Source organism: Vigna unguiculata, chromosome 10, assembly GCF_037176805.1.
Source record: "Vigna unguiculata cultivar grain cowpea cultivar isolate G323 ecotype 2 chromosome 10, ASM3717680v1, whole genome shotgun sequence".
NCBI classification, from domain to species: domain Eukaryota; kingdom Viridiplantae; phylum Streptophyta; class Magnoliopsida; order Fabales; family Fabaceae; genus Vigna; species Vigna unguiculata.
In genome coordinates, this window is record NC_140801.1 from 33708332 (window position 1) to 33719756 (window position 11425).

Genomic DNA, 11425 nt, shown 5'->3' on the forward strand with positions numbered 1-11425 from the left:
TATTATTTTCTTTTCTGACTTTTTGAAAAAAAAAAACATATTAGACCAATCCTGAGGAAAGGGTCAATATCGAAAGGAAAGAAATCAACGACCATTGCCTCGCAGAGAGCCTTGATGTAAATAAATCGATGACCATTGCATCGCAGAGGGCCTCGATGTGACAAAGAAATCAATGACAATTGCCGCGCAGATGGCCTTAATGTATAGAAATCAATGATCAGTGCCTTGCAGAGGATCTTGATGTAAAGAAATCAATGACCAGTGCCTTGCAGAGGATCTTGATGTAAAGAAATCAATGACCAGTGCCTCGCATAGGGTCTTGATGTAAAGAAATATATGAGCATTGCCTCGCAGAAGGCCTCGATGTGACAAAGAAATGAATGACAATTGTCGCGCAGAGGGTCTTGATGTAAAGAAATCAATGATTAGTGCCTCACAGAGGATCTTGATGTAAAAAAATCAATGACCAGTGCCTCGCAGAGGGTCTTGATGTAAAGAAATAGATGACCATTGCCTCACAGAGAGCCTTGATGATGAGAAAATCCATGACCATTGCTTTGCAGAAGATCTTGATGTAAACATAAGAAAATCAATGATCATTGTGTTGCAGAGGGCCTTGATGTAAACATAAGGGAATCAATGACCATTACGTCACAAAGGGTCTTGATTTAAACATAAAAAAATCAATGACCATTGCCTCAAAGAAGGTCTTTATATAAATAGAAGGAAATCAATGACTAGTGCCTCGCAAAGGGTCTTGATGTAAAAAAATAGATGAGCATTGCCTCGGAGAGGGCCTCGATGTGACAAAGAAATCAATGACAATTGCCGCGCAGAGTGCCTTGATGTAAAGAAATCAATGATCAGTGCCTCGCAGAGGATCTTGATGTAAAGAAATCAATGACCAATGCCTCGTAGAGTGTAAGATCCACGGAATTTAATTAATTAAATAAATAATTAATTAATAAATGCGGGTGAGAGTTGCATTTATGACATTAAGTTCTGTTATATGTGACATGGAATAGTACTAGCTCATGTGGTTGAGAGTACTTTGATTGTGTGAGAGGACTTGTATTCGAGTCCTATGTATGCCAATTATGTGTATTTTGTTATTAATGTTTTAATAATATGTTGGGCCACACTCAGTATGAGATATTGCTTGAATTGTATGTGTTAGCAAGAAACATGGGTTGGTTTGATGGTTTAGAGTTGATTTAACTTTGGCATGGTGTGGGTTCGAACCTTGGTAGACTCAAATTTAACTTTCTTTTTAAGCAAAGGATTTTTCAGGTTAGGGGAGCTGGACCTGTAAATTGTATGTTTGGTAAATTTTGCATGATTGTGATGATACTATACCATGATTTTTCGTGCTCCCTTTTGGTGAATTAGGGGTTTGGGTGTTCGGGTGCTATTTTATTGGGATTTTACCTAATTACATGAATAGGAGGGGTATTCTATATTTGAGGGTGCTGTTGTTGTGCAAGTTTGGGGATTTTGCGTTTCTAATGTGTATAAAGAATGTTGTTCTGATGGTGCAATGTGATCAAATTGGATTGGTATATTTTGGGAGGGTAATTGGGTTTTGTTGCAATGTGTATGTACGTGAATCAGTGTCAGACCTGCAATTCTCGCTCAGGCGAGCTAGGCTCGCCTAGGCGAGACATGCAGGGGCGTGTGTTCTCAATTTTGCTCGTGTATCTCACCCAGGCGATGTAGTTTGGTCTTGGGCGACAGGTCATCTCGCTTAGGCGAGTATACCTCGCCCAAGCGAGAATTCGTGGGTGTTTTAGGTGGTTAATTGGACATCTCGCGTAGGCGAGATCGAATGTTGTCCTGAGCGGAATGGCGTCTCGCTCAGGCGAGCACCTCTCGCCTAAGCGAGATCGCGAGGGAAGGTTTGTGTTTTGAGGGACTCGTCGCCTAGACGAGGCACTTTTATTCTGGGCGAATGAGAGTCTCGCCCAAGCGAGCATGAGCTCGCTTAAGCGAGAATACGTAGGCTGCAGTGGTTCTGGAGGCTTGCACATGTTGAGGGTCTAGCTATTAGAGGTGGGCTGTAATGGTTAAACAAAGGCTCTAACTTAAGCAAGCAAGGGCGAAGAGGTACGTTTAAGGAAGATGTACCTACTGTGTTTATAAGACGAGACAAAACTTGTGAGAGGTGTTCTACATGGCTTTTAAAATTATCTTCTTGGTGGGTTTGCTGGGGTTCCATGGGTTGTGGCCCGGAACGTATCCTTGAGTTGTGGCTCAGGATAGGGGTTAAGCACATGGTATTGTATGGGTTGTGGCCCGGAATGACTTCCCTCGAGTTGTGGGTCAGGACAACGGATGAACACGAGGAACTTTGAGTTGTGGCTCAGATTGGCGGGTGTGCTGGTGTGAGTTTGCTGGTTGTGGCCAGTACGGATGGGTCCAATGGATTGCCCTCCTTAGTGGTTGCTAAAGAGTTTGGTAGTCCTGGGACGCTACAGACTATGTTCGTATTTAGGAACTCCACCTGGAGTTACGATGTGTGATCCGTAGCATGATTTCCGCACGTGCTCTATCGGTTGTGGCCGATAGGTGTGGCAGCAAGGCACCTTGAGATACTTACTAGAAGATGTAGAACCCTGTTAACATGGTTGTGGCCATGTGAAAGAAATTGAACGAGGTTCCTTGATGTACTTAATATACATGGTGGTGGCCATGTGGAGAAGGTAACGTGTTTTCCATTAAGTGCATCGGTGTACATGATGGTGGCCATGTGATGGAAATAGAGTAAGACTCTGTGGGAAAATAAAGGATACTTGATATGGTGGTGGCCATGCAGTATAAAGAAAGAATTGATGTTGTTGTTATATCATTTGTACTGGTTAAACATGTATATGTATATTGATATATATTCTTGTATGTTTTAACTATTAGCTCACCCTATCTGCTTGTGTTTGGCGATGATCGTGTACGTGGTACACGTGAGCAGGTGATGATGCAGGTGGAGCTGGTGAGGCTTAGCTACGGAGAGGGGATAGCTTGGGCATTTTATTTTATGATTTTGAATCAGTTGTAAACATTTATGTTCTTGGACATTTTATTTTATAATTGGCGAATACTTGTCTGAATTTTCATTATCGATATATGAAATAAAGACTTAAATTTCCCGCGTTTTGGGAAATGAGGTATTACTAAATGCGATGTTCTTATTTATTTTTTAAATAAATGATGCTGATGTATTATATTATTTTATTTTATTAAATTCGTAATATCCGGATGGGATGTTACACAGAGGGTCTTGATGTAAAGAAATAGATGACCATTGTCTCACAGAGGGCCTCGATGATAAGAAAATCCATGACCATTGCTTTGCAGAAGATCTTGATGTAAACATAAGAAAATCAATGATCATTGTGTTGCAGAGGGCCTTGATGTAAACATAAGGGAATCAATGACCATTATGTCACAGAGGGTCTTGATTTAAACATAAAAAAAAAAAATCAATGACCATTGCCTCAAAGAGGGTCTTTATATAAATAGAAGGAAATCAATGACCGTTGCCTCGTAGAGGGTCTTGATGTAAACATAAGGAAATCAATGACCATTGTTTCGTAGAGGGTCATGATGTATAAAAGGAGAACCTGAATTTTGCTTTTGAAGTGTCGACAAACACTGCATGAATGCCTAACATTGTTGACTTTTTTTTCTTTATATTTTTTGGGAAATGATTTTCAAATTGTTTTATGGAGTTTGATGGATGACATGATGTGCTGATGAATAACATGTTATGATTTTCTTTTTGAAACTATATGATATGCTTACATGGATGCATGAATGCATTAGGAAAATTTGCTTTTTTCATTTTTTCGTTTTTCCTTTATCTTTATTTTAATTTGAGACTAAGGAAAACTAGGCTTAGAGGCTAGAAAAAAGAATTGTGCTTGAGGTCAGACAAAACTGGGTTCGGGGACCAGTGTGGAAACTGAGCTTGGGGGCTATTGTGGAAACTTGGCTTGGGAGCTAGTATGGAAACTAGGCTTCTGGGATAGTATGGAAATTAAGCTTGGGGACCAAGGTGGAAACCGGGCTTAGGAACTAGTGTGGGAACTGGGCTTGGGGACCAGATTGGAAACTGGACTTAGGGCATATTGGTCATTCATATGAATGAAGAGGACCATAAATTTGAGAAATATCACATAAACAAATTTGTGTATTTTTTTTTTTATTTTCTCCCCTCTAAAACGAAAGGATTCAATAACCATTTATATGAGTGAAGAGGGTTTTGATTGGAAAGGTAGAAGCTATTTTATTCAAAAAGATGAATGACTCATGTATGCATGACTTGGTATGATGTATGAATTTTTCTTTTACATTTTTTTGAAAACAAATTTGAATTGATTCCCATTTTATTGTTATTTCGAATTCATGGAATCATTCTACTTTGAATTTTTTTTTTTACTTTTCCAAATCATTTCTTTGGTTTAATCAGTTTATTAACGAACACTTTTTTTAATCATTTCTTTTCAAAAACTATTTGAATGGCATGCATGAAATTGCCAAGGACTTGAAAAGGCTTTGATGAGGCCATAAAGATTAACTAAGGAGTTGCCCCAATTTGAATTGGTCTCGGGGCACCAAAATGTGTTTGGGCTTTCCCCAATTATTGATGGTATGAAGGAAAAGATGGGAACTTAAAAAATTTGCCCTTAGTAGAGCCTGGGATGGTCTTAGGGTGCAAAAGCGTGTTTGACTTTTCCCAATTGAGGAAATTAAAAAATGACGGGGTCTTCACAAGTTTCCCCTAATGTGATCACAGTCTTCTATGTAAATAAATGCCCCAATTCATAATGAATGATGGAAATATATGAATTACAAACAAAGTGACTGCCCCAGTTTGGGTTTGGGATTGATAAAGATGGACTATTTTAAGGTTGGTCAAGGTTTAGGCTTAAAGCGGAGATATTGTAGGAGTAAAGATGGAGTTTCATGAATAATGAATTGAAAGAGGACAACCCAAATTTAGCTTAATTGTCTTACTGAAGCTTTGAAAATATGTCATCCATAAATAAATTGTCCCATTGTTTAAAAGCAAATATCTGAATACACTTTTTCAATCTTTTTTTTATGTTTTTTTAGAACAAACCTATTAGCAAATCAAATTTTTCCTCTAAATTAAAACCTTTGAAAGATAACAACCAATTTTTGATCTGTGTGGACTTTATTAGGCTTGTATCGTGGCCAAGGCTACGGGTATGCAAGTAAATGATAGTAAAGGCCCAAACAAGTGATATGAGGGTTGTTTCAAACAAGGATCTTTGAATAATGTTTCATTCAGAATTTGTTTGACTTCATCTTGTTCACCTTTTGCTTCTCTTTTTCTTTTCTTTTCTTGATATAACCACATAATTTCTTTCTTTTTTTATATTTTTTTATTGGTGAACTACGAGTCAGATAAAACAAATACAAACATTATGTCAACCCTCAGTTTGAGGATGACTCTTGTTTAGGGTAATTTGAAAGAGTTTTTTTTGGAAGGCTCAAATTGGGTAACAAAGAATAATATTTTTTTATAAAGAAACATGGCCACACATAATTTCAAATCATGATTGTTTTTCTCAAAAAAATTTAATTAACAGGAAAATAATTGGTTTCATATGACAAGATGCCCCTTGTTTTGTTCTATTTTTTTCACTTTTTTTGGTCTTATTTTTGCCTAGACTGTCTTTCAAAGTTTTTAGTCTAGCAGACTTTTCTTCATTTTTTGTTTTTTTTTTGTGTTCAGAGAGTTTCTTGAAATTATTTTAAGGTATGTGTCCCATTTATGATGGTCCTCCATGGACATGAAAACAAGGTTTATGGTGGAAGAGAGATGGATAGGAAAATAGATTTGAGCAATTTCATGCATGCAAGATTCGATGGGTACTTCAAAAGAAATGATAATAAACAATATTTTATTTCTTTATTAAATCCATTGATTTGACCAAAAAAGGTTTTATTATTTTCTCATTTTTCATAAGAAAATTCCAAGAATTTGGTGATAAAGAAAATGGGAAACAACTTGAACTTATTGTAGTGCAAATTTTTTTGTTTATTTATTTTTTTTAAATTATGCATATGCATGTTGAAACTATGAACATGGTACTATGGATGACCACAGAATGGGAATGCAAATGCATGTTTGTTCATCGCAGAGCACTTATTCATGTGATATGCTAATGAAGAGTATTTATTCATGTGGTATGCTAATGAAATGTATGCTTATGCCTAAGAAGGTATTATTTTTTTTTAATAATGGTGTGATGATAAAAATTGTGATGGACTTATTACTATATACAAGTAGAGGTGAGTGTAAAGGAAGAAAACATTCTCCCTTTTGTGTCTTAATTTAACATAGGTTTAACGCTTAAAGTTCAAATGCAAAGTATATGTGCTCACAAGGATAGTTCCTTACTACCTAAAGATCAAGGTCACTAGATCTATGGCCCACTTCATGGCATTTCCCACGACAGTTGGTAAACAGCAAGAAGTAGGAGTACCAATGAAGCAAACAAACTCTAGCTGGGGTTCTCACAATGACCACTTGGGAGGTACATCCACTATGACACTGTTACACCATCTCCTCTATTTCTAAGCAACTCAGACCCGAGTATAGGGCCCCCACTCATGTAATGAACAAAATATGTGTGTGAAGGGAGAATACAATGTATACCCAAGCCCCCATCTAACAATTATTCCAAATACCAAAGAACATACACATACAATAATTCCAAATATTAAAAAGAGACAAGAATTTTTATTTTTATTTTTATTTATATTTATATTTTTTTTTGAAAATAAATTTATTCACCTAGACGAAATATGGTGTTGACACACAATATATTTTCATACCATTGTAAACACCATACAATCACCAAAAGCACAAAACAAAACTAAAAGCTAGCAAAATAAATTAAAAACGTGAAACCCTAGCTTCACTTACCCAGAGTGGAGCTAAAACGTAAGCACAGTGAGTGGTCCTAGGAGAAGAGAGGAGTATTGTAACTCCAACCAGTGCAGAGAAATTGGAAAAACAGATGCACAAAGACAAGCATAAGGTTTTAATGTCAACCCGAGGTAGAACCCAAACACTAGAATGGAAAGAAAGTGGTAAAGTTCAAGTTCACTTACCTGGAGAAGATGTTAGAGTGAAGCAGTGGGTTCTCTGAGCCCTAGCAAAGCTCACTTATGCAATTTTAAGAGGGAGGAGAGGAACAATTTTCTGATAAGTAGTAGAATGAGGGGGGTCAGGGCTGGAGTGGGATTTTGAGACACCCTATGGGCTGGCCTTAGGTCCAACGAAAGGCTAGACCCTTAAACATTAAGGCAGAAAAGAAAGTGGGTCATACAATAATAAAATAATAATAATATATAAAATTTAGAAATCAATTAAAATAAAAGACACCTTATAAAACCAAATTTAATTTAAAATTATAAAAATTCAACTTAAATCATATATATATATATATATATATATAATTTATGGAAAAATGTGTTATAAAGTCTTAGTAGTCTTAATGGATCTCATTGTAGATGTTTCAACTAATTTGTTGATGAAATGTATATCAATGTACTTTTAGATAAAATATATGTAATTTAATAAAATAATAAGTCAACAGAAAGAAAAAAAAAAGAAGAAAAGAAGTTTGTATTCACATGACTTTTAAACATTTGTCATTAAATATTTTATTTATTCCTTTAATAATGTAAACATTTGTCATTAAAGTTTTATTTTGATAAAAACTATAACAAATTTTTATAAATGAAATTTAGTTTGATAATAAAAAAACTAAATTTATAAATATAATTAACTTTTATAATATATATTGAATAATGATTTATAATATACTAACGTAAACACAGGCGCGATAACGCCTGTGCATACGCATTGTTTGAATTATATTAATAATTGATGATATTATAATGTTATTAAGTTAATGAACAAAATGAAAGTATATTTATAAAAATTAAAGTGAAATGTATGGAGAAAATATGAGAAAAATAATTGTTGATGAATAGTAGAAGAAAAAGGAAGAAGGAGATAAGTAAATAGTTTTATAAAAACGTGTAAAAGTAACTATTAATTTTTAAAAATTTAATAAATAATTAAATTGTAAAGAGTAAAGTTGGAATTATGAAATGTGGACACAAAAGAGGGAATCCCCTTTATATATAGTTATATATATATATATATATATATATATATATATATATATATATATATAGTTATATATATATATATATATATATATATATATATTATATATATATATATATATATATATATATATTTGTTTTTTTAACTTATATTCAAATAATGCAGAGTTTTATAAAATTGTTTTTGCATTCAATTTTGGTTTCTAATTTTAACATTAATTTTCTATAAAAATATAATGCAATTTTCTTTTATAATATATCATGCAATTTTATTATTGAATTGTAAAAATAATTAATGTTAAAATTTAAATTTTAAATTTTTTTTTATACAAAAAAATAAATTTTAAATTATTATTTATTATCTCTAAAATAAATTTATTTGACTAAAGTATTTTTATAAATATCCTAATATTGTATTTTAAACTCCATTGTTTAAAACAAAAATTTATCTGCAGAATATATTTTCATATATTAAAGATTTAAATAATAATGGTAATCTAATATATTGTTGTACTTTTTTATCATAAGATAATATTTGACTTATATTTTTACATTTTACTACCAATTATTTTTTTGAGTTATCTATTAGTTGGTATTATTCATTCTTTTTATTTAAAACATAATAAAAAATTTATATTGAGCTATATACTTTGTTTATACTAATTTAATAAAATTTTATGATTATTTGTAAATTCATCAAATAATATATTTTTAACCTACTTCTTGATGTAATTTTTATGCATATAATATATTTAATCTATTTAAAATTAAAAAATAAGTTGAAGAATATAATTCTAAAACTGAACTAAATAATTTTTTTAAGAACTTAATTCAAACGTCTAGAAAATAAAATATGATTATATATAATCTAATAAATTAATGATTTTTTCACTTATTTATTGGTACATGAAAAAGTCCTATAAGTTCATTATATTGTACATATTTCGACTAATTCTTTGACAAATATGTAATTATTAACAGATAATTTGAAAAAAGTAAAAGAACATTAAGTTAAGAAAAGTTGAAAGCACGCTTTTGTATTCATATCAACTTTTAGAAAATTTACATACTTACTCTTTTAATCTAAATTTTTGTTATTGATCTATACTTTCAGAATTCAACCAATATTTTTATTAAAAAAAATAATTTTGTTATGTTTAAGAATAAATTTAGTTTATAAAATATTATTTGAATAATGGTTTATAAATATATTATTAGTAGTAATAAATAAAAAATATTACATCGTTTCTTTGATAAACTTTTATTCTTGTTATTTACAGAATTTATAATATGTATAAATTTGAGTTTATACCAGAAAAATGTAATGTTACTTTTTAACATATCATCTATTATTAAAATTTAAAATAATGAATATTAAAATTTTATTTATTTTTTTTACAATAAAATAAATTTATTTTACTAAACTAAATTTATTTTAATTGTCATATTCTTTAAAATAATTTGTTTTGATACATGTACAGTTTTATTTTAACCTTAACTTATATTGATTAATTTATAATTATCTTGAAGTAGTGTTTCTGTAGATGAATATGTACTATTTTTTTATAATAAATGTTTTAAGGATTGCATTAGTTAAGTTATATATAATAAATACTTTCATATTGTTGCCTGATAAATATAAAAGGTTAAAAATTGTTCTTAAATCCTAGTAGTACATTTTATTTTCACTAAAACATAAGGCATGAAAGAAAAGTTAAAGAAAATTATTTTAAATAATGATAGAAAATTTGTCCACAAAACATTCCCAGACAAAAAATTATAAACTTAGGAATTCAATTATAATAAAAAGATTAACACTACGTTTAACTCAGAACAAAATAATAAAACAAAACTTTGTCATCTTTTTTAGACTTAGTATAGTTTTGAAAAATCAGAAAGAAAAATCTTTTACTACAAAAAGATCCATGTTTAGCCATATACTTAGCGTTCTAGATTTTATGGGAATGGGAGTGGATGCTATTATTCTCAAAGTTATGTTAATCCATATATGGAGCCACCTTCTTTTGTTGGCTTAATCAATGGGTTATGTTCCATCAATTGTTTTCAATATCTCAAAGCACCAAAAATAATATATATATATATATATATATATATATATATATATATATATATATATATATATATATATATATATATATATATAATGTACTTAAAATAGACCTTGATTTTTGTGTGCGTTTAATAGGTATGGAGGATTCAGAGACACTGCACAAACATAAATTGACATCTTCTTGCTACTTCATTTCCAACTTAAATCCATCACATGTTATCACTGTGGTACCATCTCATGGTGCTATCTTGTTTACTTCACAACCACATTCAGTGGCACATAAATAGACAACACTACTTGGAAATTCACTGTTGCCAAATTGTCCTCGTTCGATTCCTTGTACAGCTAGCATTCGATTTGCTCACGTTCTCCATATGCCATCTAACATGTTCGTCAAAAACAGTAATTTCATCAATAATTTTGAAAAGATTAAAATAATATATATTTATATATTTAAACATTCAAGATCAAAAGAAAATATAATATATTTTTATAATCAATCACCATGCACTCCCAGATATAATCCATTTTTAATGATGGTTTTGTCACAATTTTATTCTTAAAAAGAGTTTTGCTGGGTGAAAAAAAAAAGAGATATTTAAATCACCTTAAATTTCGACTTTTAAGTAGTATGAGACTATTGAGTATGCGGTATCCAATGAACTGAGTAACTCAAAATATGTTGTATTATTGTCAAATCAATCTATGCATAACAACGAATGTGTCTTTGGGGGTATACTTTATTTAATTTTTCAGTATCAAGTTATACTGTCAATTTTCTTAAGTGGTATATATAAGGAACATAATGCTCATTCTACTTTGACATAATTTGAAGTTTTTAAAATTGTCTTACATAGGTGAATATTTTGATTGCTTCGTTACTCTGATATAATTTTGAAAACATGTTCTTTTATGTGCTTATGAATCTTACTTGTACTTTTTGTCATCATAAAAAAGCCTCATTAGACGAAAGCTCTGAAATGACTTTCTAATTTTTTTTTTATAACAAAATCTATAAAGTTATGAAGATATAAATAATTTCTTACTAATAAAGGTCTTTAAATTAGAAAAAATGTTTTTAGAAATCTGCAAAGAACATCAGAAAATAGGATTTTATCATCTAACAAATATGATTTGCTAAGTTACAAGTGATTACTTAAACCCATTAGACGATACAATGAAAGATAT